General features: G+C 38.0%; 2 long non-coding RNA genes across 4 annotated transcripts in view; one reads left to right on the forward strand and one right to left on the reverse strand.

Annotated features, from left to right (window-relative positions):
- Positions 1-27,370, forward strand: part of LOC128072508 (uncharacterized) — a 63,566-nt gene that overhangs the window by 24,343 nt on the left and 11,853 nt on the right. For both annotated transcript variants that reach the window (XR_008202307.1, XR_008202308.1), the window contains exon 2: positions 6,099-6,212. This is a non-coding gene — a long non-coding RNA (uncharacterized LOC128072508). The remainder of the gene's footprint in view (positions 1-6,098; positions 6,213-27,370) is intronic.
- Positions 11,026-27,370, reverse strand: part of LOC128072509 (uncharacterized) — a 46,996-nt gene continuing 30,651 nt past the window's right edge. For both annotated transcript variants that reach the window (XR_008202311.1, XR_008202310.1), the window contains exons 2-3: positions 23,514-23,639; positions 11,026-11,286 (exon numbers count right to left, since the gene is read on the reverse strand). This is a non-coding gene — a long non-coding RNA (uncharacterized LOC128072509). The remainder of the gene's footprint in view (positions 11,287-23,513; positions 23,640-27,370) is intronic.

Raw genomic sequence — 27,370 nt, forward strand, 5'->3', positions numbered from 1 at the left:
ATGCCTTATGGAAGGACTATTTAGTATTCATTGCCATGCTCCTGTACAGCAACGGCTGGTTAATCTTATAAAATGTACAGAAAAGGAAAAACATTAGCTCTACAAACAGGGTTATTTGGGTCTACCTTGTCATTTTTAGTATATGAGCTGTTGGGCTTACCACAGAGAGAAAAAATAATTCTAGTAGTTAACTGAAAATTAAATAGCTAAAGTAGGAATTTACTGACTAGAGTGTCTAAAAAAAAAAAAAATCAGTGAAATAAATTGCCTTTTCTTCCCTTTTCAAGGTCAGCATTAAGATGCCATACCAACTGTATTACACAATTGCATCACATTGTGGACATGAGGAACGATTAACCCTTAATTCAACACACTCAGACTTAAGGGCTGGCCTAAACATGGCATAAACATTTCTACTGCCCCTGAATATTGCCATTTACTTATCACTGCTCCTCTAGGAAAACACATTCCCCTCTCTTCTCCACTAAGTAACCTCAAAACCAAAGCCAGTCATAAGCATGGCAGGCAGAGCAATGTGCAGCTGCCAAAATGACCTTAACAGCTCAGTGACATAACTGACAGGAACTGGAAGGGGAGTGGGAAGAGGAAAGGGTTTCCAACTACTTTCTGAAAAGGTGTATGAGAAGGGAAAATACAGTCCTTAAAAGAGGAAAAATAAAAATAACACAAAAACACCAGCAACTTTTCCTTAAGTTTCCTTTCTTTTCTTATCTTTCTAAAATACACATATACAGTTTGTTCCCGGAAATGTCTGAAACGCCTTCTGGTAGCTTTTAAATAAACACGAAAACCTCCTTCAAAGAGTGCAAATAATGACAGAGGGAAGCATTTCTGGACAATTGTACAAACATAATCAAAGGTCAGGAATCACCCTCAATAATGAAAATGCATATCGTGCTTTTTGCGCCTTTGATTTGCTATCACATAACTGAATTAGGCTTGAGCAAAGCTCTTGGGCTTCCACAGTGATCTTTCCCTCTAATATCAACAGACCTCAGCTGCATTTCTCAGTTAGGAGCTAATGTTTCTGGATCCATGTTGCCATTGCTGTTTCATTTGTCAGCATAGCCTTATTTACTCGCTTCCTGTTATTAATTATGGGAAATGGGATCTCTTCAAGCTGTAGGAGAGGCTCTTTTAACTGCTGTCTAGACTTTTCAAGACAAAATATTGATGAGCCCTTTAATGTTCGTGCAGAGACACAAGCTGAGCGAAAAAACAACGTTGCCTCTAACAGCTTAAGACTCCTTATCGCACTTTCACACAAAAAAATCCTTTAAATCACTTGGGCTCACATTCTCATTGTTAGTCACTGAAGTAAGGTTTTCTTTCATAGTCGGATACTTGCTTCATCTGTCACACTGATTAATTAACAGCTCACAGTATGAGTCCTTAGCTTAAATAGCCTGCTGAAATGAGGAGAGATCAACATTTATATTCCGTAAAAAGCCAAGGGTGAAAAATGCTTTATTTGATATGAAGGAGCCTATCTTCCAATAACAAAAAGAAAAAATAACTAATTTCTTATTTGATTATGTCACACATGATGATGAAAGTACATGAGCTATGAAGGAATATTGCAGTAGAGGATTAGGACAAAAGTCAGAGAAAAAATATTTTTAAAAAGCCACTGGTCGGAAGGAACTCAGTCTTGAACAGCCATGAAATCATTTTCTTCACCACTAAAAAAAGCCGGTTTATCAGTAGAGTAAACAAGCCTGGAAGCACAGTAACACTGCCCATACACACACACAGGGAGAAGGCACATAATGTGGCAAAAAGAAAATTTTCTAGACCTTTAAACCTACAGCTGTATTAAGCTGAAACTTTCGTAGTTTCTCCCCCTGTGCACACCTTCCTCAAACCATTATGGTCTGACAATTATTTAAAGAGTTTAACTTTCAACAACTACAAGCTGTCTCCCTTTTCTAAGCCCCTCCAGTACTGCTGAGTGGACAAAAAATTACAGATGCAAGAAAAGCTGACAAATGACTGCAAGGCCCCTCCTCTCCAGTGCCTCGACAGCTGAAGCTCCTGCCAAAACATGCCTGAAAGCTAGCGAGGAGACAAAGACACAAAGATTCCATTTTCTTGGGTAAAGGAGTTTTTACATAGAACTACCAGAGAGAAGAATACGAACAGACACACATTGGCACATGCATCATTCCAAAAACAGTGCAGGAATGCGTGTTCCAAGAAAAAAAAAAAAAAAAAAAAAGAGAGAAAAAAATTAGAGTTCTTTATTCAGTAAGCTCAAATGCTGTTTAAGGCACAGCTCTTTTTAAATTGCAGAATGCCATGAGGGGAGGGAGAGAGGAAGCTTCCATAAAGCTGAAAAATCATTTTCAGTTGTGGAGGACTTTCAGTTTAACGAGATCCAAGCTAAGATGTTGCTGCTGTTCCTCTAAATCATCTCTTGATAAAGTTGTAGTACACATGCAACCAAAATAAAGTAAACTCAGCTTTTTTAACTCAAATCTGTTTGGATGTGTTTACTATTAAAAGATTCTTCCCCCAGGGTGTCATTAATAAAGTTGCAATGAGTTTAAAACCCTGGCACCTAAGCACTTCCAAGTTTGCAAGCTTTTAATCATAAGTTTACTACTTCTGGCTTGTTCTGCTATCGTGACTGGCACTCATCACTGAGCTGGAACTGCTTCTGTGAGCAGAGATCAGCAGCAGTGGGAACAGAGACAAGCTGAGCAGAGAGAAAACGAAAGAACGTGACTTCTCTCTGAAACGAGTCAGGAAGTTGGGAAAGAGTGCAACTGAGGGTGGGAAAACTTCAAGAAGAACTACTCAACTTTCTCATTAATTTAAAAATGAAAAGGATGTTTACAGTAGAGGCATGTAAGATTAAATCTATCAATTATTTCAAGTGTGGTCCCAATCCAGTACCAGCTGCTATTAAAGATAATATGAAGTCCCAACAGACTGGTAATTTACAAAGTGGAGGTGTAAAATGGAGGCTTCACTACTAGTAAGGTTTACAGAATGCACACAGATCTGATAATTACCATTCATCAGCATGTAGCATTCCTAGAGATCTCTGCTTAAAGCAACCCTTCTTTTATGTGAGGCTTCTTCTACATAGACAGTATCAGAGGTGCCCAAATTGAACTAAGGTCTTCCATCAGGAACATTTATGCATATAAATAAAAACCAAACCATTACATAATACAACGTCTAAAAACGTGATTAATGCCTTTCATTGACAGATTTGCAATTGAGCCAGAATACAGCTGCAACCCCTCTACCGGATATGTTATGCAGCTGTGCTGCCCCTGGGCCACAGGCCAGTCCTGCTCCTGCATCTAAGGCACAGCAGAAAGCACTGCAGGCAGCAAGTCCAGCTCTCTGCCCTCTGCTTATCCCCACTTACCTTCCTTCAGCCCATTCTTAGGCAGTGGTGTTTCCTCTGATCGCTTAATACCCTGGCCATAGAGGTGTGGCACAGTTGTCACTTATTACAAGTGCTGCCCCACAGACCTTGCTATTCCCTTCTGTCCACTCCTGAAGACTGCTCTGCTGATATGCTTTGTGAAGGAAAGTGCTGATAATCTTCACACTAACTAATCAAATCAAATGAAGTTACCAATGCTGATAATTATAATCATGCATGGTTTCAAGTAAATCAGGAGTAGTAAGAAAACACAAAGATCATTCTGAAAAACAGCCCTATTCTCCTTCTTCCAACTGAGGTGAATAGTGAACAAGAAAACTTTGAACATTACACGTTGAATCATAAATTTATACCTTTTTTTAATGTAACTTTCACATCACTTAGACTGATCCCACTATTTTTCCATTTGCGAAGTCCAGACATTTATTTTTAAGTCTTCCTAGCTAGATAATATCTGCATGCTTTTTGTTCTTTCTTTGCAGTTTACCATCCAGCCATGACTGATCTCCTCTTCATCCCATGTTCCTACAAAATTCTCTCATCTGCTCAGACAAAATGCCACAGCAAGGGCAGCATCTGAGCCCTCCATCTCTTAGGTCTCCATTTTCCACCAGATCTAGCCCCTTTCTGCTTCTCATCCATGTTATCCAGTTTTCCCTAACAAGAAGTCCACACTTATGTCTAGCAGCATTTACTTCCATGGTTGTCTGCTCAAACAGGTACTTTCCTCTTCATCTCAAGAGAAGAGGCTTAGGAACAGCCATCATGACCCCTAACATCTATTGAAACCACTCAAACCTCCAGCAAAGCCAGCAAAATCCAGGCTGGTATCAGTCCAGGAGCTGGCAGACTGAAACCAGTGCCCAGCAGGCTGCCTTGATCCTTTCCTGTGTGCCTACATCAAATACCAGCTACTGCAAGTGTTTGGGTAGGGGCGGTTACTGTGTTTTGTGTTTGCATAGTATCTAGTACAAAGGGATCCTAATGTTGATGCACTGCAGAGATGTGAAAGCCTGTATCTCCCTCTTATTATTGATGCAGTTACTGTCTAGGGGAAAGACACAGAATAAAGAATGAAACTAGAATCAAGACAAGATTTATGACTGGAAAGTTACAAACATACTTCCTCTAATACTACTAGTAAACATTTTTGAGTATAACATTAAAAAAGAATCTTGAGAGAAAAAAGGTTTATATCAAATTCTAGAAACACTGCAGCAGTTGAAAAATATTATCACTTGATTTAATGTGCTGGTCTTCTTCCTCAGCTATTTCTATTTGAATGCTTTTAAAGATTACTTGAATAAGATTAAATTCCAGAATAATTTCAACTATAAAAGCTACTGGAAGTTGAAATGAAATCTTACATCTTTGTCTTATACTTGTCATTGCAGCTGAGTTTATTTTAATGACTACGTGTCCAGGCAATAGGTGACATAGGGTTTGAAAAAGGAGACTGTGGCTTAGTGCCTTTTGTACAGTGTAGATCTCCAGCATAAAATGTATTATCATAATGGGCATTCTGTAATTAAAGCACACCCTGAGGGGTGGTGTGGGTTGTTTTTTTTTTTTTTGTTTCTTCCCCTCCCACCCCCACTCTCATGTTCCACAAATGTGAGATTTTTGAAATCTCCAAACACCTTTCAACTTTGCATGTTTCTGAACTCATTTTAATACAGATGATGTAGCTACACTCAAGATGGATCTGAAATTCTCAGAACATCTTCTATGAAACTGCACAATGCTTTAATAAAACAAACAAGTCTTCAGCATATGATGTATAATTACAGTATTTTTCAGACTATAAACTCTTCAAAAAGGGGATCCTTAGACCATTGAGAAGTATATATTTGAAAATATTTCCTTTTACATTTAATACACAATACTTGATACTAAACTCATTTACACGAGTCCAATTTAATAAGCAAGTGGCTGTAGCAAAACCTTGAATATTTGTTACCTATGCTTTGCATTTTCAAAACATGCCAAATGCCAAGAACTGGAAGGCTTTGAGAATCCCATCATCCAATTCACAGCACTTGAAGGACTGGGGAAAACTGATTACATTGCAGGCCAAGGATGTAACAAAATTCAGAGCTATTGAAAAATAAGTTTTTTGAAGGTTTCATCAGGCTTGATGCTTAGCACCAAAAAAGGTCAGACTATTGCCTAGACCTGCATTTCTGAGTATTTAAGTAGGATTTATTTATTTAAAATAAAAAATGAAACATAAGCTCCATTATGGCAGAAGAGCTATGAACGCAGGTTTTATTATTTGAGTTTCCAGAGAAGGATTTTATAAACACCTACAGTACTGAAAAACAGCCTACAGATTGTTTTCTGTTTGTTTTGGTCTTTCTGAATAATCTCACAAAAACAGCATGAAGGAAAATACCATAGAGCTACTTATTTGTAATATTAAAATTATTGAAAGTATAAGATCCACAGAATTATTTTTCAGTTTAATATTCTGAATAATCTCTTTTCATTCAGAGCAAAAACTTGTAGCACAATATATTTCATCTCAAAAACCAAAATTATAAGTATAATAACACTGCCAGACTTCTACAGCAGAGCTAGGTATTTTTCCTTGGGTAATGTGAACAACTATCAGCTGATCTATTGAGCTTATTCTTAGCTATCACTCTAAATCTTTCCTTTCTTTGTTTTCTAGACAAATCATCAGTGATCTGCAGACAAGCAAACGGAGTGAGCTGAGGGCAATTTAACTGCCGCCTTCTGTGTCAGTTCCCCAGAAGTCAATGAGGCATACTATCGGGTCTCCAAGGTACATCCCAGAGATTATTTAGTCATGCTGTACAATTAGCAAATGATTAGAACAAGCTTTTTTCTTCAATTATATTAAGGTACTTGCAGCAGTGAGAGCTGTTACACTTTATGGTAGACTATACCTTTCAGAACGACGTGTACTAGCACTTCATAATGGTTTGTCAACTCATCAATTGACCAAGCGGCACAGGGGTCTTAGGTACAAGGAAGAGACTATTATGAAACTCCACCCATCTCACTTCGGTAAATCCAGTAAAAACATCTGAGCTACAAAATTCACAGAAGTATCTGAACACTGGTTTTCATCACAGGCATTTTATGTATTTCAAGACACACCTTTACAAAAGGAAATCAAGAAAATAGTGCAGAGTCTGCATTAATCAAATGATTTCAAGTATATAAACTTAAAATGATGCCTTCTAGTAGGCCATGTGAAAATCTCAATTACAGAAATCATTTTTCCAGGTTTTACGTGCTATTTTATGTTCCCAGCAGGATGTTTTTCATCTCATCAGGAGTTTCCAAGGCTGTTTAGTGTTTCTATATATGCAAAACATACTTAAGTGCCACGAAAAGACCTGCTAATTAAAAAAGCCTAGTAAAGTGGTCAGACAGACTGGAACTTGAGTATTATAGGTAAGAGGGAAGAAATGAAGGCTTGGAAACTATAATTTTTCTTTCTGTGGTAGCAGCAGAAGCAGCTGTTATAGGCTGAGCAAATTAAAGATGTGGCTGACAAAGCCAACAGTCTGGAAACAAGACGTTGCAAAAACATAACAGCAAGTCATATGCACCCCACTTTTAAAAAGCCAAAAGTGCTGACCACTTCTTTTTCTCCCTCCCTTCCTGTTATCCTCGTCACTCACAAATATCCTCCAGTTGGTATCCTTCCAACCTTGCTCAACAGCTCTAATTTCCCACCCCCGTCTTGGGGAGTTAATAATTCCTCAGACTTTCGACATGTGCTCCATCATAGTGGGAGTTGTCAGCAAACAAGAAAGGATACTTCTAAAGGAAGAACAGGTGAAATAACAAGAGATACTGTTGTTCTGTGCATTTATTTGTGCATGAGTTGTTCATCAAAAACGAAAAGAATTCGTCTTGTACTTAACAGTAATTATCAGTCTTAGAAGACAGCTTCAACTGCTCAGTAAAATCAGTGTCTAGACATAGAAAGTTCTCAAATCCAAAATCAGAAAAATTACTTCCTGTTTCTAGTTCGGTTACCCTCATTCTTTTTAAAAATCAGTTGAACCTGATTGTGCTATGAACAATGTGGATCTATACTGTTTTCCAGCTCTGAAAAGTGATGGAGGCTTAGTGAATTTTTGCAAATATATAGATATATTAAAAACAACAACAACAACAACAACAACAAAAACATAAAACCCAGGGAACTTAATCTTTCCTTATAGCTGGTTGGGCTATAGACCTCCTGTTAGAATAAACATTTTGCTTAGCTTTAAGGTCAGCGTTGTTGTGAATTGCAATTACTCTCAATTCACATTAGCATAAATCTGCATACTATTTTAGAGCTCAGATTTTACCTAATGAATGAATATCCTGTGATCTATTTCCTCCATGTCTGTTTGGACTCAAAGTAAACTCATCGATTCTGATCTGCAGCTGATGCATTTAAGTGCTGCCATTTCAACACTTCTCTAACAATGTACTTCATTTTGCTGAATTGAAGCATTGCACTGAATTTGAGGCACACTGACAATTTATACAAGCAAATTAGATGCCCCATTTCTTATCAGAAATGAAACAAATTTAACCTTTAAAGGTGGCATGGGGCCTTTTCCTGATGCCTTCACATGAAAACAAATAGAGTGTCATTTAGCGTTTCCATTCAAGTGAAAGAATGAGGAAACAGCAAAATAATTCTGAAGGTTAAACGTCATATTCAGTACCGTTTTGTTTTCGTTCCCTCCCTGTTGTGAGAGTGGGTATCGCAGGAGGTGCTCTGCCTCTCCTCCCACGCTGCTTCCCTGCTTCATAAGCAGAAACCAGCTGTTGGTTTTTCAAGTCTAGCGGTTAGTTGACATTTACCATTAGTTGATGCTTTTCGTTCTATTGTAGCACGGAAAAGAGCTAAAAGTTTACTCTGAAGAGTAAAGATTAAATCTTTACTTTTCTAATGCTCCTGCAGTGGAGGGACCTGCCACCAAGGTTTTGTTGCATAAGGCGGGACAAAAAGATGAAGTGCTGCACCAAAGCAGACAACTGAGCAGTTCTGGCTTTGCTGTTGCTATTCTGTCCCACAGACAACACTTCACTGCAACTCCTGATCAGCAGCACTGATGTTGTTTCCTTCTCAGCCCCAGTCACTGAAGGATGTAGTGTAGAACACCGATTACATTATTGATTTGACAAACTTGGCAGTGTACTTAGCAATTGCCATTAAAACCAAAAACTCCTGCGTATATACCCATAAGTCAGCAACTGATGCCAAAGGTGGCAGAAATGAGGAAGAGCTCTAAGACACCTCACAGAAAACATTGCATTTCTAGAGCGAGGAAAACATTAACCCAACTAAAACCTATGCTGAAAAGGCATCATATCCTGCAAGCAACGGCACTGCAACCGGGCTGTCCAACTTAATTGTAAAATAGACACAGATACTGATCTAAGCTTTGCATTTCTGAAATTTATTGCAAAAAAAACCCCCACCGTTATGAATTTTAAATACACAAAGTTCACATAGCCAAGTGAAGATACAATACAGTGGTGTCACAACTGTTATTTCAATAACAGGGCACACATCCTAAAATTATTTTCAGACAAATAGGTATTTTGAATTCATACTGAAAATACAGAGTTGGCTCTTCTTAAAGGCAAGTTCATACACAAAAGAACCAGGAAACCAGAGGTGATCTAATGAAGAAAATTCCCCCAAAATCAGGAGTTTGAAACAAGTGACCTGTAGCCATTAACAGCCTACTGAAACCTTCAGTGGGAAATTAACCTCACAAGTTAACCAGCGAGAAATACTATGTTTATTTAATGGTCTTCTACAGAGCAGAAAACCAGAGTTGTAACCTTTTATCTGGTGATATTTACTAACAGAACTTTAAAGAGGCAATATTAACAGGACTGCTGTAGATACGAGAAGGAACTTGGAACGTGCAATTATTGGATGGCTCCGAACTTTATCTGATCTGCTTCAGAGCCACAGAAGAAAACCATCCCAGACAGCTCAGTACAGAGAGTGTCAGAAAATAACACTGTTTCTTTTCTAGGTCTAGGTCATTTGAAAACATACATGACTAAGTATGATTTCTACCCCTATATCAAAGCTCTCAGGATTGAAGATTGTGTAGTCAGTTATAAAGCTCATACTGGCTCAACGTCCACGGAACTCAGTAGTGCAGCTGTTCACTGCACATGTTAAACAATCAAAGCTAAGAACTATAGAAAAAAGCCAAACTAAAATCAAGGACCTGAAGTGAAGAATTTCATATAGGCAACTAGAAAAGAATGGGAAAACAACCTTTTCTCCAAGTCAGCAAGCTGAAAGCATTAAGAGAAAAGCAGTTTGCCTCAAACCACACACAAGAGGTCTTGAACATTACTTTTATTGTCTATTGCACTGATGGGGCACTAAATTTTTCTAAACAGTATCCTAATCACACTTGCAGCTCCAGCCAACAAACATCTGAGTGCCACAGCAGCCTTTCAAGAGAAAGCTTCAGCACTGTGAGGTGTTTAAAGAAAAACTGAAATGTTTCAAAGAGATCAAATACTCTTTGGTGTTACCTCCTCATTCCCTCCAATTAGAAATGGAAAACATCTTTTCTGGAAAGTAGGCAGAACCTGTTTTTAAAAATAAAGGAACTGAAGAAAAGAGAAGAAAAGCCCCAAACTTTAAATACTATGGAAATCCACCTGGATGGACAGCTGTATCTGTTTCTTTTTTGCAATATAGTCATTCAGAAATGCACCAAAAATATTTTGGTAATACTGAGAAAAAAACCAAATTACTAAAAATGAGGTACATCTCAGGGGAACATGATCCAACCGTCACCTCTCTTTCCTCAGTGATGTAAACTTTAAAAAAAATAATCAGACGTGTGTCAAAGTACATCTTTAAAAAAAATCAATATCTTAGTATGCATACTAAATCTTTTGGAAGATTTTACTGACTGCATTTAGAATTTGTACATCAAAAGAGATGCTGTAATAGCTACAATAAAACCAAGGTTTTACAAGTTTTTGTATGAACTGAAGGGAGGGATTCAGAGATTGGTTTTTCTTCCATAAAGAGCCACTTTAGCTTTATTAACAGAATTCTCTCCTCCAGTTTGAGTCGGTTTTGGGGGGTTTTTTTTGTTTGGTTTGTTTTTCAGCAGCACTCACATGAGGGGATTAATTCTAGTTTTTGCTACACAGAAATAGAGCAAAACATCAGGTACACGTACGGCTGCACAGACAGCCAAATGCTTCTGTGCAAATCTCAGTGGATTAAATACAAGAATTTTCCATTGCTCCAGCCACAACTAGCGTCCTTCTGTCCATACATGTACAGTTGTGACACTTAATTGCAAAGAATAATTGCTACATATTTGCTATGGTCTACTTCTTTACTAGACTGCATAAACAAGGGATCTGTGTCTTACTGCATTTCAGAGAGAGAAAGAGAGAGAGAGAGAAGTTTCACCAAGCTTTTATTGTGTGTTATAAAGAAAGGTATGTCCACATTATTTTTATTTGCCTTTGGGGAAGGAGTTCATGGCAAATGAAAGAGGAGGAAAAGTCTCAGGCAGCAGTTGTTTTTCTTTTTTGCAGATAGATAGTAGTCTGATAGTTAAGACTTTCACAGAATATTGAAAACCCAGGTTTCCAGGCCTTTCTCCAAAACTAACAGGACTCGGACATTCCAGAGGCACACCAAAAACACCAGGCTATCAACCATTCTGGGACAGCAAGGGGTCTTTTTTCTTTTCTTCACGCAAAAGGCCTTCCCAGAAAAACGTCCATTGAAAAATGTTACTTCAAGATACCTTAGGTGTTCCCCACAGGAGGAAAAACAGATTAAATTTTCAACCAGTTAGTTGCAGTCTTGTTTATGCCTGTAAACAAGAGGGAAAAACCTCTAGCTTAATGAGAAAAAAACCCAAACATTCTCTCTACAAAGTTCTAGTAATACCTTTAATCATATAACAAGCTTAATGCATTACACATTAATTTGTTCAATTAACACAGTTGGACTTTAAGATCAAACAGAGAAGACTGTGATCCAACAAAAGTGTGTTATAAAAATACTGCATAAGACATGCCAAGTATTATTCAATGCTTGAACCCCAACAAAATGCTTCCCCCCTGAGACAGTTGGTGTTTTGTCTTCCTTTTTGTTATTTTTAAGTGGTCACATCAGTTCTACTGCTTTGTAAAACGCACTCTTGTTTCTTATTTCTGTGCATAATAGTTCTTAGGACACACTTTCTTGTGATGGTAATAGTTGAGAACAAACTATTTTACAGAAGATCACAAGCATCAGAGGATTGCTGTGTGGATGAAATACATGCTGGGCAGACCTATCATGGCAATAGTATACAAAACACTGCAATGCTTGGTATTCTTTCTGCTCTGAAGGGGTCTCACATCAGGCAGAGTAAACTAACTCACTTTCTTTGCTGTTGAATGACTTTTCCTAGCACCCTTCATTTCAATGCAGTTTATATTTTAAAGTTCTGGAGAGACTGCTGCAGCTATGTAAGGGCCATGTAAAATGCAGCTGTTCCACACACTACAGGAGAAAGGCAACCACTTAGGGGGACCTCTATACCTTCCCTTCCTCACATAACCAACTAAAGTCCATTATAATTAGTGCAGTATGAAGAAACTAGAAGGTGGCTAATCTAAAGCTATACAGTTGTAGCCTCATTTAGGAAATGCCTCCAGGCTTTCTTAAACATTTAGTAGTACAACTAGATCACAGAGCAAAGCTAATATTCAAATCAACATACTCAAAAGGCATAAAAAAAAAAATCCTTTTCTGTGCATTATTAAGCCCACATTATCTTCTCTAACAGAGTGCTTCTAGGAATTTGAGAATCATCTTTTTTTCTATCCTACAGGCTGAGCTGTATACTGTTGACAGTGACTACAAATGTATGTTGCAATAATACGTCATCATCTGAAATCTAGGCCTTATTTTACTAGATCTCATTTATACAACTATGCACACACACACACACACACACACACACGTGAATTTCAGAGCAGATAGGTAATGAAGATTAGAAGTAATGGCCACAAATAGTTTGGAAACAGAAAAATGGTCCCTTGATTCCCAAAGGGATTGAAGCCAAAAGCACATTTCCTGCAACTCACAGTGATTCCAGTACACCGGAATATCACTCACATCTGAGAGGACATAGGAAAGAATTGATAACACTGTGAATTTCAAAAGCTGAGTTTGGAGAGAATAAGTATGCAGCTTTTTCATCTTCCTGCTTTTATTTAAGCTAGCAGGGCTAAAAACATTAGCGTTTGGTTTACACTGGACAGTTCTGATTGAGGTAGATGGAAATGTCACTAGCCCAGCTATTCTGAAGCTTTCTTTACTATATATTTTTTAAAAACAACGCAGATGGAGTGTAAGTCCTATCATTCATCTTTAAGGACAAAGTAAAGAGTAAATCTAAGGCTGGTATCATCAACATGAAATTCCAACCTTTAAACTAGGCCCTTCAGGTACCAGTGGAGCATGAACTGCAATACAAGCTATAAATTCAGTTCTTGGGTGATGAATTTATGCTAGGTTTCCTATGATCGTTGTTTATACTGAATTCAAGTTTTATTAAGCTTTTACTGCCCTGTAAGAACAGTCCCATGGAACAGCAGGAGAAACAACAGAGCTAAACACCTAAAAATGCTTCCGTAGGTGGTTTTTAATTCTCCTCTATATACACACTGAAATCTTGACTATAGTTAAAGAAACAAATTTGGTGAATAGAAGGTTTGGACCGTTAGTTTTGTTACCCCTTATGTTGCTTTAGGTACTAGATAATTCTTCCTTTATGTGGGATTCAAGATGTCATTATTACACCCTCGAGCCTAAGTGCCAAATGATTTCCTTGCTGTCCAACAGCTTACAGCACCACACCACACAGCAGAACAGGAATTTGTGGAATCCAGTTCATGATGGCAGCTGGGACTGCACTGCTACATCAAGAAGGGAATTGAGCTCTCCTCAGAGTTTTAATAGTTTAAAGAACATACCCACAGCTTTTAGCAGAAAAGTAACAGCTATGTTGGTTTCCTGAAGGAACTGGAGTTCAAAAGACCTATTAGAAAAAAGTTGTCTAAGTGTATCATATGCTTGCATGCCGTGAAGACAATCTGTATGTTCATTCCGAATTTAAAACTCAGTTGAGCATGGAGAATGATTTCATTTCACCGGTTATTCAGAAGTTACCTCTTAAATAGGAAATTAGTGCTATACCTAAACCATTTATTTTATTTTTGACAAACCTTTTTCATGAGTAGAGATTTTTCATCAATTCATACTCTGATCTTAAAGTTTGCAACAACGTTAACCGTTACTTCTCTTAAGTTGTCTTTTGCATTCATGTTGTCCCTTAGAGGGGTTTTGCAGCAATAATTGTAAGAAAATCTATTCACTTCCTTTTGACTGAATTGTGTTGTATGACAGGGAAGTGACTACTTGCAACCTTGATCCACACCAGCTAAATACAGCCAGGCAAGATCAAGTTTTTACCATAATGGTTCTCATGCCCTCTTCTAGCTTTTTCCAAAACCTGAGCACACCATTAGACATGTTTCTTTTCCATACAGTTAAGTCACAGGATTGTGGCTTACTAAAAAAACTCAATCATCTCTGCTGATTCCTGTAGGACTATAGGCACCAGATTGTATTACTGTCATTTTTTTCTGACCAGCACATCTTCCTAGCACTTCTAACTGCTCTCAACTAAATTGTTACTTAATTCTTCAGCTTTTTAGTTTCTTGTAGTAACTACTCTCTTTACAAGAAACTGTTTTTTTGTTTTGTTTTGTTTTCTGATGATTATGCTGTTACAGTAGTTTTCAGAGTACAGTTGAGGAGCACATTCAGTATTGCCTTAAAGACTGTAAATTTTCCATTTGGAGTCTCTGAAGTAATATCAGTAATAGATAACGCTGTGGTTAGGAGTCCAGTACTTGTTTTATGATCCTGATAACATAAGTGACGTTACAGAAATTAGTTCCTATGCTGTTCAGATGCTGAGTTTCACATCTGTTAACATGGGCAAAGATATGACCACTTCTGAAATACTTTTCATTTCGAAGCTTGTTCACTTCCTAAAATCATCTGATAATTCTGCTCAGTCCAGCTGATCATTAGGAAGACCATTAAGATCAAGTATACGGAGAAAATAAATGCAAATACACTGCAGATTTTTCTTCACCATTTACTCTGAGTTTTCCCCTCAGAACAAGTAGGAACTTTAACAGGCAAAGATTACATCCACGAAACAAAAACACCAGACTTTTCTCTCCATGTCTGCAACACCTCAGAAGTACAAGCACTTTGGTTTGTGAGAAGATGTTAGGATATTCCTAAGCTTTCCAAGGCTCTTATTATTCTTACAAACACTTCCAGTAGTTTGAAAGAGTGCATTAAGCATAGGTGCTTGATTTCTAGGTAAATCCTGGTTTTCTGTGGCGTTCAAAAATGAGGCAAAGTCCTCGTCTATCAACCAAACTGTTGTCAATATGGGTGCTATAAACCACCATTTTTCAAAAATCACAAGCAGAACTCTGGTACTCAGTCACTTCCAACAATATTTTTGGCATTTCACAAATACAAATTCGATGCTGTCAGCACAGTCACATGAGCTCATTTCATCTTGCATGGAAAGAAAGACCAAAAAAAAAAAAAAAAAGAAAAAGTTGACCTCATATTCACACGCCTGGAGTGCATCTCAACATAAGTAATGTGATTAACTGTGTAATGTAATTAACTGTGACCTATGTGCAGAGACAAGTCTGCAATCAGAATTTGGGAAGTTCAGCACATGAAGTCATACCTCTCAATATTGTATGTGCTTGATTTGTCAGTAGTTTGTCACTAGGCAGTTTTAATGACTATTAATAGACAGTAACAAAAAGCAATCACGTTCATCACAAAGGATTTGATAATGATACCTGTGACATATCAAGGAAAAAAATCTAAGGTAGGAACTAGAAGTTCAAGAAATCTTATTTTACTGTTTATTTCTGTTGTGCTATCAAGCAAAAAAAATGGAACAAAAAAGAGACTTAAGTACATTGGCAGGATAATAAAGGATTACAATTTTATTAAATGTAAGAGGAATTTGCACTTCGGTTGAGGTAATCCCAGATATGCAAACAAAGTGGGAGAACTCCTTGAGAGTAGCCATGCTGAGAAGAACCGTAAGGGTTCTGGTTGATGAAAAACTTAACATGAACCAGCAGTGGCACCTGCAGCCCGGAATACCAATGGGACCCTGGGTTCCATCAGAAGAGGGGTGGCCAGCAGGGTAAGGAACGCGATTGTCCTCCTCTATTCTGCCTTTGTGGTGCCACATCTGGAATACTGCATCCAAGTCTGGGTCCTCAACACAGGAAAGATGTGGAGCTGTTGGAGAGGGCTACGGAAATGATTAGAGAGCTGAATCACCTCCCCTGTGAAGACAGGCTGAGGGAACCAGGCTTGTTGAGTCTGGAAAAGAAAAGACTACAGAGAAACCTCATTGCTGCCTTCCAATATTTAAAGGGAGTTCATAAATATGAGGGAAATCAACTCTTCGCAAGGGCAGATAGTGAGAGGACAAGGGAGAATGGTGTTAAACTAAAGGAGAGGAGATTTAGCTTAGATGTCAGAGGGAAGTTTTTCACTGAGAGAGCGGTGAGGTGCTGAAACAGGTTGCCCAGATAGGTTGTAGGTGCCCCATCCCTGGAGATGTTTAAGGCCAGATTGGATGAGGTCCTGGGAACTTGATATAGTGCTTGATCTAGCAGCTGGCAGCCCTGCCTGTGGGGGAAGGGAGGGGAAGTTGATGATCCTCCCTTTCAATCCAAGACATTCTGTGTTTCTATTAAAAAAAGAAAAGCCATGTTTTCACAAAACCTGTAGGCCCAACACCCAAAACGTAGTTATTTCACTCTATACACTTCTGAATAACATCAGTAAATAAAACAATGATCTTTACAGGAAAGAAGCATGCTTAAAGCATGCTACAAGATTACACCAGTTTCAATTTCTATTAGATGTTTATAAAAAACTTCACCTTTATAGATTTTGAGCAACCTGTTCTAGAGGGAGACATCCCTGCGTATAGCAGGGGGTTTAAAACTAGATTGATCTGAAAGGTCCCTCCCAACCCAGACCATTCTATGATTTATTACTCACAGGCATAGTTCTAGTTACAGTTCTTGGACTTCCTGACAAAAACATTTTATTTAAAGTCACTAAACATTTCTTTGAAGAGTTCCCTCTGCCTTCTGCCAAAACTAAGAAGGACTGATTGCACTCATTCAGAGTGGTTTAACTTAAAACTTTCTTCACTCCTAATCAGTAGGGAAAATCACAAGACAGCTGCTTTCACTTGACCGCTGTACCTTTGTTTATTTATTTTTTTTTTATTTCTTTATTTTTTACAGTTGTCAGACTTCCTTTCAAAACCTATTAATGGATTTTGAAAGATCCCGAGTAGCTATATAGATGTACAGGATCAGGAGAAAACCATTTTGATTATTGCAAATTTCTAATAGTTAGAAGAGATCTCAGATGACAAATACCAGATAAAGACAGATTTCAATAAGTAACTTCTGCTAAACCCCAAACTTCCTAAATCAGTGCAATAGCTTTATCTTTTTCACTTTTATTTACTTTTGTGTAAAATAGATAAATTTCATTATTTTTCTAGCAGAGAAATAGGCATTGAATTTTAGGTATGATTTTTTTTTAAGCGAGAAGAAAAGGGCATATGTATGTGCACGTATTTACCACACTTGGAATTCGAAGCTTGTTTCAGAAAAGTCTTTTTAAAAAAAAAGAAAAACCACTACTTACTTACGTCTTTACCATATACCAAATATTACTACTTTTGATTTATTCACAGAACTAAGTGGATTTTAAATTTGTTAGCCCTGTGTGAATATTTTAAGAGTCCATGCACTTAGTCTAAATTGGAAACAGTTAGCATACCTTGTATAATACCAGACTTGTCTGCAGTGAACCAGTCTAAATGAAAAAATGCAATTTACAAAGACTTCATTCTTTTGTTTGCATTCTAGCAGTATAATGAAATAATGTGCCCTGCTAGAAATTATTTAAAACAAGTTCCACTTACAGAGCATTTCTTCTCTTCTGAAATACATACTTAAAAATACTTCACAATTAACATATTGTATACATTTTGCAAGGTCCTCAAAGACCAAGAACTGTATCTGGAAAGACTGTCCAATCTGGCAAACAATTACACCATGTATTACACTAAGGTGCATTAAATGTCTGGCTGCTGCAAAGGCACAGAAACGTGCTTACTCACAATTGAGTCCAATAACCAAAACAAAGTCGGTTATAATCTAAAATGGAAATGAAAAAGAAAAGGAACAAAAAAAGAGAGAGGGGAAGGACAAGTCTAAAACACTGCGCACTTTACAACAGCAGAGTGGAAACAAATGGAATATTATAGCTGGGATGCAGTCACAGGACTCTGTGCAACTCTGTTACAGCTCAACACCAATGGCTTCTGGTGAAATTAGTTCTGTGTGCTACTTCAGTGAAAGTATAAAGAAGCACATTCAAAAGCCAACAGCACAAAGAAAACATAGTCATGACTATTCACAATAGAGAATTCTGTACTGAATGTGTGAACTGGACATGGGTTAGGCAAAACGCAAGCAGCCTCCACTTGCCTGGGATTTTCGTAGCAGTGCAAGCCAAGCAATCTAAACAGGAATGTCTGTCTGTTAAGAGGAAGAGAAGAAATAAAACTCCACAGCAACAAAAACTGCTTTCCCCATGGAAAAATGGTAACTTGGACAACATTTGGCACCACAAGTTCAAAGGGTTATTTTATCAGCCTTCTAAGTACAGACCCGGAGACTTTACAGTATTCCTGTCTCCATGCTATTGCTTTTTGTGCCATTCATGGCATTTAAATTATAGACCCACTGTAGCCATGTAGTCAAAACACCACATCATCTGATGAGACACTATTATAATGTCAGTGTGTCTGTTTTAACTGTTCTTTCATATACTGTACTTCTCATCAATCACTCTCTCTGCCAAAAAATGGATACAAGAGACGATTTTATCTTTAGACTCCACAGAAATTTTGTACTCAGACAACTGCAATACTTTGTTCATCACATAATCTAAACTCCCATTTACACTCATGAAGTTTTTAGAGATGCAAACAATTCCAGGCTAGATGAAAAACCATTTGTAGAGCATTTAAACTGCATATCTAGGGTATTTTTAGGGAGTCAGCTTAATTGAAGCACACTACACTAACTTCTAAACTAAATGCCTGATCAAGTATTTTTAGTGTGTGGTTTCAATCTATATTCCAGATCTACTAGAACACTATTTCCTAGAGGCAAGTACTGACCTGCACACGTGTAGTTATTTGCTGCAACAAATAGTGTTGTGAAAGAGCATTTTGAAAGCAGCTTTAACACAAGTATTTCATTTCTAAACTGTTCTGTGACAGAATTTGAGCTTTACCTAAACCATCCTGAAAAGGTAAAATAGCTCATATGAAGTCATTAACAGAACTACATACCGAATCCAGCTTTGGCCCTATGTTTAGAGGTTTCTCTTCTCAAAAGCTAAAAGAAAGCAGTTTCAATGTCACAAAACATATATATATATATATATATATATATATATATGTATATATATATATATGTATATGTATATGTATATATGTATATATATTTGGGGATGGCCGGGGGTCTCCTGCTGGTAGCCTTCAAAACAGCCAGCTCCATTCAACATGGAAGAGATTATTTATGAAATTTCTAGATTTCATAATGTTTCCTATTTTCTGCCATTCCACATATGTGCTATTCATCAGTTCAAACATTCAAAACTCAAAGTTGTGTTTTGAAGTATTTACACTAAGAAATAAAAAAAGGTTATTAAAATCAGCTGAACAATATTTTTATTAACATATTTCTAATGCCTTAATCATTAGAAATCGTTATGCAAATGATTTTTTGCTTATTGAATGTATAGTTTCAACTCAAAGGGGCTAAGTATCAGGAATCCATTCAGGTTTTTGAGCATGTAGCCAACTTACCAATATTACCTACAGTAACTGAATATATTCCACAGATCTGTTGAGCTTTTACATTTTTTCCCATGGGGAGCAGCATACTTCCCCCCCTCACAGTTTGGAAATCATTCCATTACAAAGGAAAGCAGTATTTGATGCTTTACAACTGACCTCGTTAGTTTTATTCTACTATCTTTCCCCTACAATTTTATGTTTTCTATTCTTCCTTTGCACTCCGTTTTAAACTTCATCCAAAGATTACAATTGCACAAAGAATATAAAAGCAAAATAAAACTCCCCAAGCCCTTCTCAAAATGAAACGCTTTACAGGTGCTGCAAAAAGTTATGCAGACATGTGAAGATGTCAGCTCACATTTTTTTTTTTCCTTAAACAAAAGCTCTTGAACAGCTGACAGAAAAACGCAGAAGTAGATCTACTTTTTAAAGTCTTGGACTGTCTGAAATATTTTTACTGACAAGTGCTTCTGACTAAGTTCCATGAAGCCGTACAGCAGCATACTCAGCATGGCTGAGATTAGACATTCCTGAATTGAGATTGGAAAGGACCCCAGCCTATCCGCTAGTCCAGTGTCCTGCCTAAACCAGTGCAAAATCTGATATCGTCTTGTGCTGGTATCTCGTATAGCCAAATCTTAAAAACTGTCAAGAGTGGAGAGATCTCTCGCTTGGCGTTCAGCTCCTTTAGTTCAAAAGGGATTTACCATTCAACTAATGGTAAAAATACAAGGTATTCTCTTCAGACATCTGACCTGCTGTGAAAGCCATGGTATTACATGACACATTCAATTCATACTTGACCACTACATTCCCGTAATTTACATTTCATGTGTAAGAAGAGAAAGGTTACTGAATGAATACTAGAATATTTTCTCCTGTATCCTCTCTAATATCTGGTCCATTTTCTATCTTACTGATGTGTCCTGTTTTCATTGTCTGCAGAAACTCATTCACAACTGTGGCACAAAAACAGGGAGAAGACTGCATTTAAATACAAAACAAAACCAAATGAAAATGATCTGCACCCTCTGTATTCCTTCTTACAAACTAGCAAGACGTTTAAGTTAGACTACATACACAGTTCATTCTAAAAGTAATGCCTCCTACTTAAGTCTATGGAAAATACAGCAGATACAAAGAGCATAGTAACTATCCAATAGAGCAAAGTCTCAGCTACTAAATACCATTTTTTAACAGTCTCCACCATTAGCTTTGCATTTTTGCCAGTGATGAATAAGAGCCTGACTGCTTCAGTTGTAAAAATTGGCACCAGCAGAAGTATCCCACAGCTGCTATGACATTATTGCTAGGAAAACACCCACACAGCCCATCTTCCACTGGCCTGAACAGACAGAATTCAGGAGGTGACAAATCCATTCAGACTGCACTGTGGATGTGGTAGGACAGTGCAGCCAAGATTGACAATGCTCTCCATTGCTCCACTGTCTTCAAACTGGTACAGGGCCTGGTGGGATTGAATTGCAAGAAGAAGGTTGTCTTCTTCTCCAGCCTGACTCAGGAAGTTCAAGCCCTCATTATGATGTAGCAGTCAGCACTGATGGTTTAGCCAGGTTACAGAAAATGCAGAATGACCATCCCTTTCCTATCCCAGGAGGCAGGCACATCAATTTTCCCACTGAGGGCTTATAATGTCTTGCATATTTTCTTCAATGGGAAATTTCAGTGTCCACTTCATGGACTGCCATTTTGACCTCGGCTCATAGAGTTAATGTCAAGTCTCATCACTGGTAATGGTGTGACCCAGAAAACTGTCATCTTCAGCCTCACTTTGGTTCAACAGGTCCTGAAAATTTTGCATAGTGTTCTTTCTGCTGTTGTGTGAACATTCGTGGAGCCCATCTGGCACAAATGTTCCAATATTTCAACATTGTCACCATCGTTTCCAATACACTGAAGCTCATATTCAGCTCAATACCCAGACCCCCACTCCTAATCCACCAATTCGCCCAGATGAACTGATCGAGATGTTCTTCATTTCATGGTGTGACAGCTGTGCACGATCATCCAGAACATGGCTTGTCTTTCACACTGCTGTTGCCACTGTTGAAACACACCACCCAGGGCCTCACTGTGCTCACATCCACTGCTTTGTCTCATAAGCATTCAGTAATCATTGATGAATGTAAATGAAGGCAATTTTTCCCACGTGTAGGAATTCAATAACACCTTAGTTTCATATGCGCTTCTATGTCAGATGCCTTTGTCAGACTGCCCCTCTGCTACTGTCTGTCACACAGCAACAAAATGCAACTGAATAACTGATGGGAAGGTTCAACCTCTCCTTTACTACCATCACCATCCACCTCTGCTGTCAACATAATGGGCCAACATAGTAAGATAGGAGGCATCACTTTCAGAGCAGCCCTCATATATTCAAAACTCCAGCCATACCTATTTTAATTGCTTCTTTTCAAGTATCAAGCAGCTATATTCTTGCATGTGATGGAACTGAATGGGACAATGAAATACAAACAAGAAGTCCACTCTATGCTTTTCACTTCTAATAATCAAATTCACGGGACAGTAGAGAAGCTTGTAGCAGGGATACCACCCTCATGATTTTAAAATGCCGTTGTAGATTTTATGTTATGAAAATTAAACAAATGAGAACGAAATTTAAGATAACATATTAGAGTTTCCATATAAATTTAATAATTACTTTTATAATCAGATGATTTGCCACAGATACTATCTAGTGTATAAATGAATTAGCATAATGCACGAACTGATTTGCTCAGTTTGTCCAGAGATCACTTTTTAAACTGCAAATTTTAACACACGTTCTGAATCACATCCCTAGCAGTTAAAACATTATCAAGTTTCATGATCAAGTTTCTACATCTGATATAAAAGAAATAGAGACACATTTTATCATCTTGGACTACATATTTGCAACGTATTTGAGTTTTATCATTGAAGTACAACTGGAGGCGTGCTTTTGTTTCCAACCTATATGCCCCTACTGAATAGGAATCCCACTAATTCCATGGGAGATAACATACAACAGCGCTGCAGTGATGGGACAAGATGCAGGGATGAAGAAACGCAGCAATCAGTAGCCCTACCAGGCCTGCACAGGCAGCATCCATCTTGCTCAGAATAGCTCTCCAACCGCAGCTCATAAGCTGTTGCACAGCACACCTCTCACAAGAATAGGCATGTTTTCCATGTTTCCATGTTTGTCTTATTTTACATAACCCAGAATTTATTCACCCTCACTGTCTCAATATAATGAATGAGAAATCAAACGAGTCAGCAAGATCACACCATTGCACTTTTTTCTAACCAGTTTTTCCAAGAATCCCCAAGGGCATCAAGAGAGATGTGGACTGTTTTTGATTACCTGACCTTATGAAGGAGCAAACAAGACCAAGAAATATTAGCATAAAATTTCAGTAATAGATTTACCACATATTCAAGAAGATGAACAAAGATAAGGAAGCTCAAAACACAGTTAATTCCTTTTGAAGTCTATTAGGAGTTCTTTGGCAAAAAGGAAAAACTCTTTTTAAGGTAGACTATATTTGACATACTCAGAGTAGACGAAAACTGCAAAATACTTAAGGTTCAACTTTCTAAATCAGCAAGGTGTAAGAGAAAACCAGTCCTACACTAGTAATTCTCCATATTAATAATTTTAAAACAAGTAATTTATCCCAGAGCTGTTTCCCATCACTCTTACTAGGATGAAGATCTTGTAAGACAGCATGCTCTCTTCATCCAGGCCAACTACTTGCTGGCAGAATGATAAGCAGAAATAAAAGCCAAAAGTTCCATATAAAAAACATTTTAACTTCTCCAGTTTGCTTTTGGTGTGGCTTAGCTAAAAGCTAATTTACATACCGAAAACCCTTCTTAAACCCTCAAACTCAGATATTAACATTTTCAGCCAGCGAAGTCACTTGCATTAATCTATTTTTCTAAATTAGGTGCCTAGAATTTGTAGATGAAGCTAAATTCTTTAAATAATGGAAACAGACTTTTAAATTCTGATTTACCTGCTAAATCCCTTTCTGGAGAACTATCCAGCAGGAGAAGACGCATCCTATGTACAGATTTCTTGGCTGTACTGTCACGCATCACCAGGAGCTGTCACTTCAGCATAAAGGAACATCAAATTATGCCTAAGAGGAAAGCAGAACAGCCAGCAAAGAATAAGATGAGTCAGCTTAATCAAACTCATAATCATTACATCTTTTTCATTATAAAGAGAAGACAAAATGAAGTCCTGAACACATATTACTGCAACTAAGACTGAATTTACAAAAGTTACCAAACACCGCAATTACCTTCCAAGCATCTATATGCCACGTACCCATTGAGATTTATATCTAGGCAGCAACATATATTGCATAGAGAACTGTGCACATTAGAGGACTGCCAGAAACCAGCAGATTTGAAAGAGCTCCTAAATTCACCAGGGAAACGAGAGTCAAGAGGTATAGAACTGCAGCCACAAAGGCTTGGATTTAGTGTTGCTGCCTTCTACTGTTAGGAAGAACTCACTAACTTTTCTCTCAACTGGCAAAGGAATAAGCAGTTTTTGCTGCTTTCCTTTGAAGAAATAGCTTTCACAGCCAAGGCATGGAGGACCTGAATTCAAATTCCAACTGCACCAATGAGATTTTGAAAACAAATCTACTCCCTATCCACTACTTGGTATGTCAGTGCAAGGAATGCTCTCAAATGCTTTCTCCATTGGTTTCAGCACTTTGCAAAGAGCAATTGAATATTCAGTTGGAGGCAAAGAGTATGCCCAGCTACAGCACAGTAACTGAGCCACCAGCCTCCCTTGTCTTGGGCATTTGCTCCAATACCTGGCTGCTTGCAGCAGGAGAAGTGCCAGGCAGGAAGCTGCAGGTGACTGCAACCAGCTGTGCAAGGAGTACTCAAGGGAGGCCAGCACCAATCTGACCCAGGCACTGGGAAACTCATTTGACAGATGTTCTGGCAACCAAGGCCTTCGGGCAACTCCCTTGTGAAATAAACTCTGAAGAAGGCTTTTGAGGACAGTTGATTAATTTAGGTAGTCTGGGCTAGCACTTAAGCTAGCTGCGGCATATATTTTAAGAATATAATGCAGCTTGATAAGGTTTCATCATGCTCATCTTTTTACGGTGGTTTTAAGTGACCACTATAAATAATTTGCTTACTTGTAAGTGTGATTGGAAAACTTATTCTTTTTTTTATACAATCATATTTATCCATATTTCTTTTAAGGATCCAAAGATCTTCTAGAAACCAGAAATGCAATAAAGAGACATTCATGGTTGTAGAGATTTGTTGGCACATTAGCATTACTTGTTCTGAGCTTCGCTTTTAGTATCCCACCATTTCAGTTTTCAGTATGCCAACTGTGCATAGATATCATCTCTATGGTAGAAGCAGGGTGCAGCTGAACGGCTTCATAGATATTCTGCTGGTTGGTGGTGTGTTACATGTGCAAAGCAGTTTGGTGTTGCTATTTAGACTTGATTGGCAACAAAACACTTCTTGTTTAAAATAGAATTTCCAAATTCACTAAACACAAGTCTTGGCAAGGGAAGAACTGAATGTCGAGTACCACGGTAGGTGAGCATGAAGACGTTACATACAGTATAAAATACCCAAGGAAATTAAATAAGACCTTGATACCATTTCAGTCCAGTTCAACTCTTTAACCACGCAGGATGGCAAGATGTTTGTTACATAACAGCAAATTCAGATGGCTTTTTTTTCTTTTTTAAATCCTGCCATCTTTACAGTGAAGAGCAGAGAATTAGACATCCACAGATTCTGAGAGACAGAGAGAGGAGCCAGCAGCAATATTTAGCACAGAGTGAATGATTCCTGGCACCATTTAGCTTTTCTGCATCAGGAACCTGGCAGCCTCTTTTCAAAGATGCTGATTGAATAGTTAATATCAGTGTTATACACAGGCTCTAAACGAGCACAAAAAATGAATGAGAACGACCAGGACCTAAGCCCCCAACTTACTTTCATCTCTATATAAAATACATATATATGTATATACACAGAAAACGGTGGGAGTGGGGTTTAAATACTGGGCAGAATGCCAAAGCCAAAAGAATGCAGACAAAGGGCATAGTTCATCTTCTGACTACACATCTGTGAAAAAACCTTTATAAAATACTTATCAAATTTTTTAGGCACAAGAAAGCCGTAATGCAACGTAAATGGTTAGTTCTTAATTTTCCCAAGACAGCATAATCTGCAAGGTACAGGATTTTTAAAAAATCAGTAGAATTATCCCTATTTTCTTTCAGAATTATAAAGCTCTAGCAAGTCCATAACCGTAAAGATAGCACATTTATAGCCTTTCACTACACTCAGGAATTTTGAACTACAGAAACCACAACTAATCACCCACAAAGTCTGTGTAGAAATCTGCTGATCATTTGAGAAAAGCAGCCTTGTTTTACTGCCAAATGTCAAAATGGAACTAAGTGGTGAGATGCATACACTGATTACTCTTGCACTCTAAAGTTTGGCAGTAATATATTTATGCACACACAAGGATGTGTTTACAGACTTGCACTTTGAGAAACCATGAAGGATGACAAACTAAAATCGGTTGACGTCCTTAAAGGGAAGAGGCTTGTAAAAAAAATAAATACACCATACTGGACCGTACCGAATGGTCCATCAGAAGCACACTGTCCGCAACTGAGATTTTTTAGTCAACGCAGCAAAATTCTTCCCATTTGTCTGTCGTAACCGAGCACCTGAAACGCACTTCTGGAACTAATCCGGCAGCATAGGCCCAACCTAGGTGACATTTCTCAGACTTGTGACCAACCCAGCCCACTTTCTCATTTTCTTCATCTTTTCAATCATGTGTACACACAGCTACAGGAAATTAGTTACCCAAAACTAATACAAACAAGTTTCCTAATGCAATGAATAGGAACAACCATTACAGTTACAATCCACGTTGCTTGAGGTGGACTATTTTTCTGCTTATTCCCCAGGATATTGGCATGGCATACTCAGTCTGTACTGACTCATTTTCTGCTGTTGCTTCCTTCATTCATGATGGATTTCACATTTTGTGATTTCATCCAGTAACTGAAGTTTGAATGCTAGGGAAGCATAGCTGCCTACGTGTTTTAACTCTGTTTCAATGTTTTCCTTTGTCATATTTGCTAGATATTTAATTCTTTCTAGACTACTTACTCTCCACCTCTTTTGATTATACAAGGCTATGAAGGACAATATATTTTCACTGCGTAGGGACACCTGATGCCACAGAGTGCGTGACGTGAAGGAGAGAACCCAAAGGGAAATGAGTTTCAAGATCCCAATCTGAACAGCAAGCAGAAGTAAAAATCAGAGTTTGAAACTGTTCAAGACAGCAACTATTAGTGAAAGTGCTTTCTCTAACCCTCTTTTTTCCCCCTCAGTGAGCTCTCATATAAGTATCCTGAAGCAAAGCAGCTTGTATGTGTGCAAACGCACACAAACTCTTGGCCTCCTATGTTTCTGCTGATCTGTTTTGGGGGCAGCTTGTCCAACTTGAAATTGTTTGCTCTGTAACTTCTCAAAAAGAAATCGCTGTCATGCATTTGACTGAGGATGTGATGGCATTGCTTATGTCCTCTTTTTAGAGGGCAGCTCTGTTGTTTTATTCCACATGAACTTAGCTTCCCTGGTAAGCACATATGCAGACCTTCTCCCCCAGAAATACTCAGCCATGACCTTCCTGTTTCTACTGTCTTACCACGTGCCAATAAAATCCAAATCTCATCTAGGGAGGAGGAAAAAAGAACAACCACACACGCAACAAGAAATAGGTTCATATAAATATTTTCAGAAAACTCTTATACTATGTAGGCAACCTAATAGAATTGTAAAC

This window comes from Tympanuchus pallidicinctus, unplaced genomic scaffold (genome assembly GCF_026119805.1).
Source record: "Tympanuchus pallidicinctus isolate F22 unplaced genomic scaffold, pur_lepc_1.0 scaffold7, whole genome shotgun sequence".
Taxonomy (NCBI): domain Eukaryota; kingdom Metazoa; phylum Chordata; class Aves; order Galliformes; family Phasianidae; genus Tympanuchus; species Tympanuchus pallidicinctus.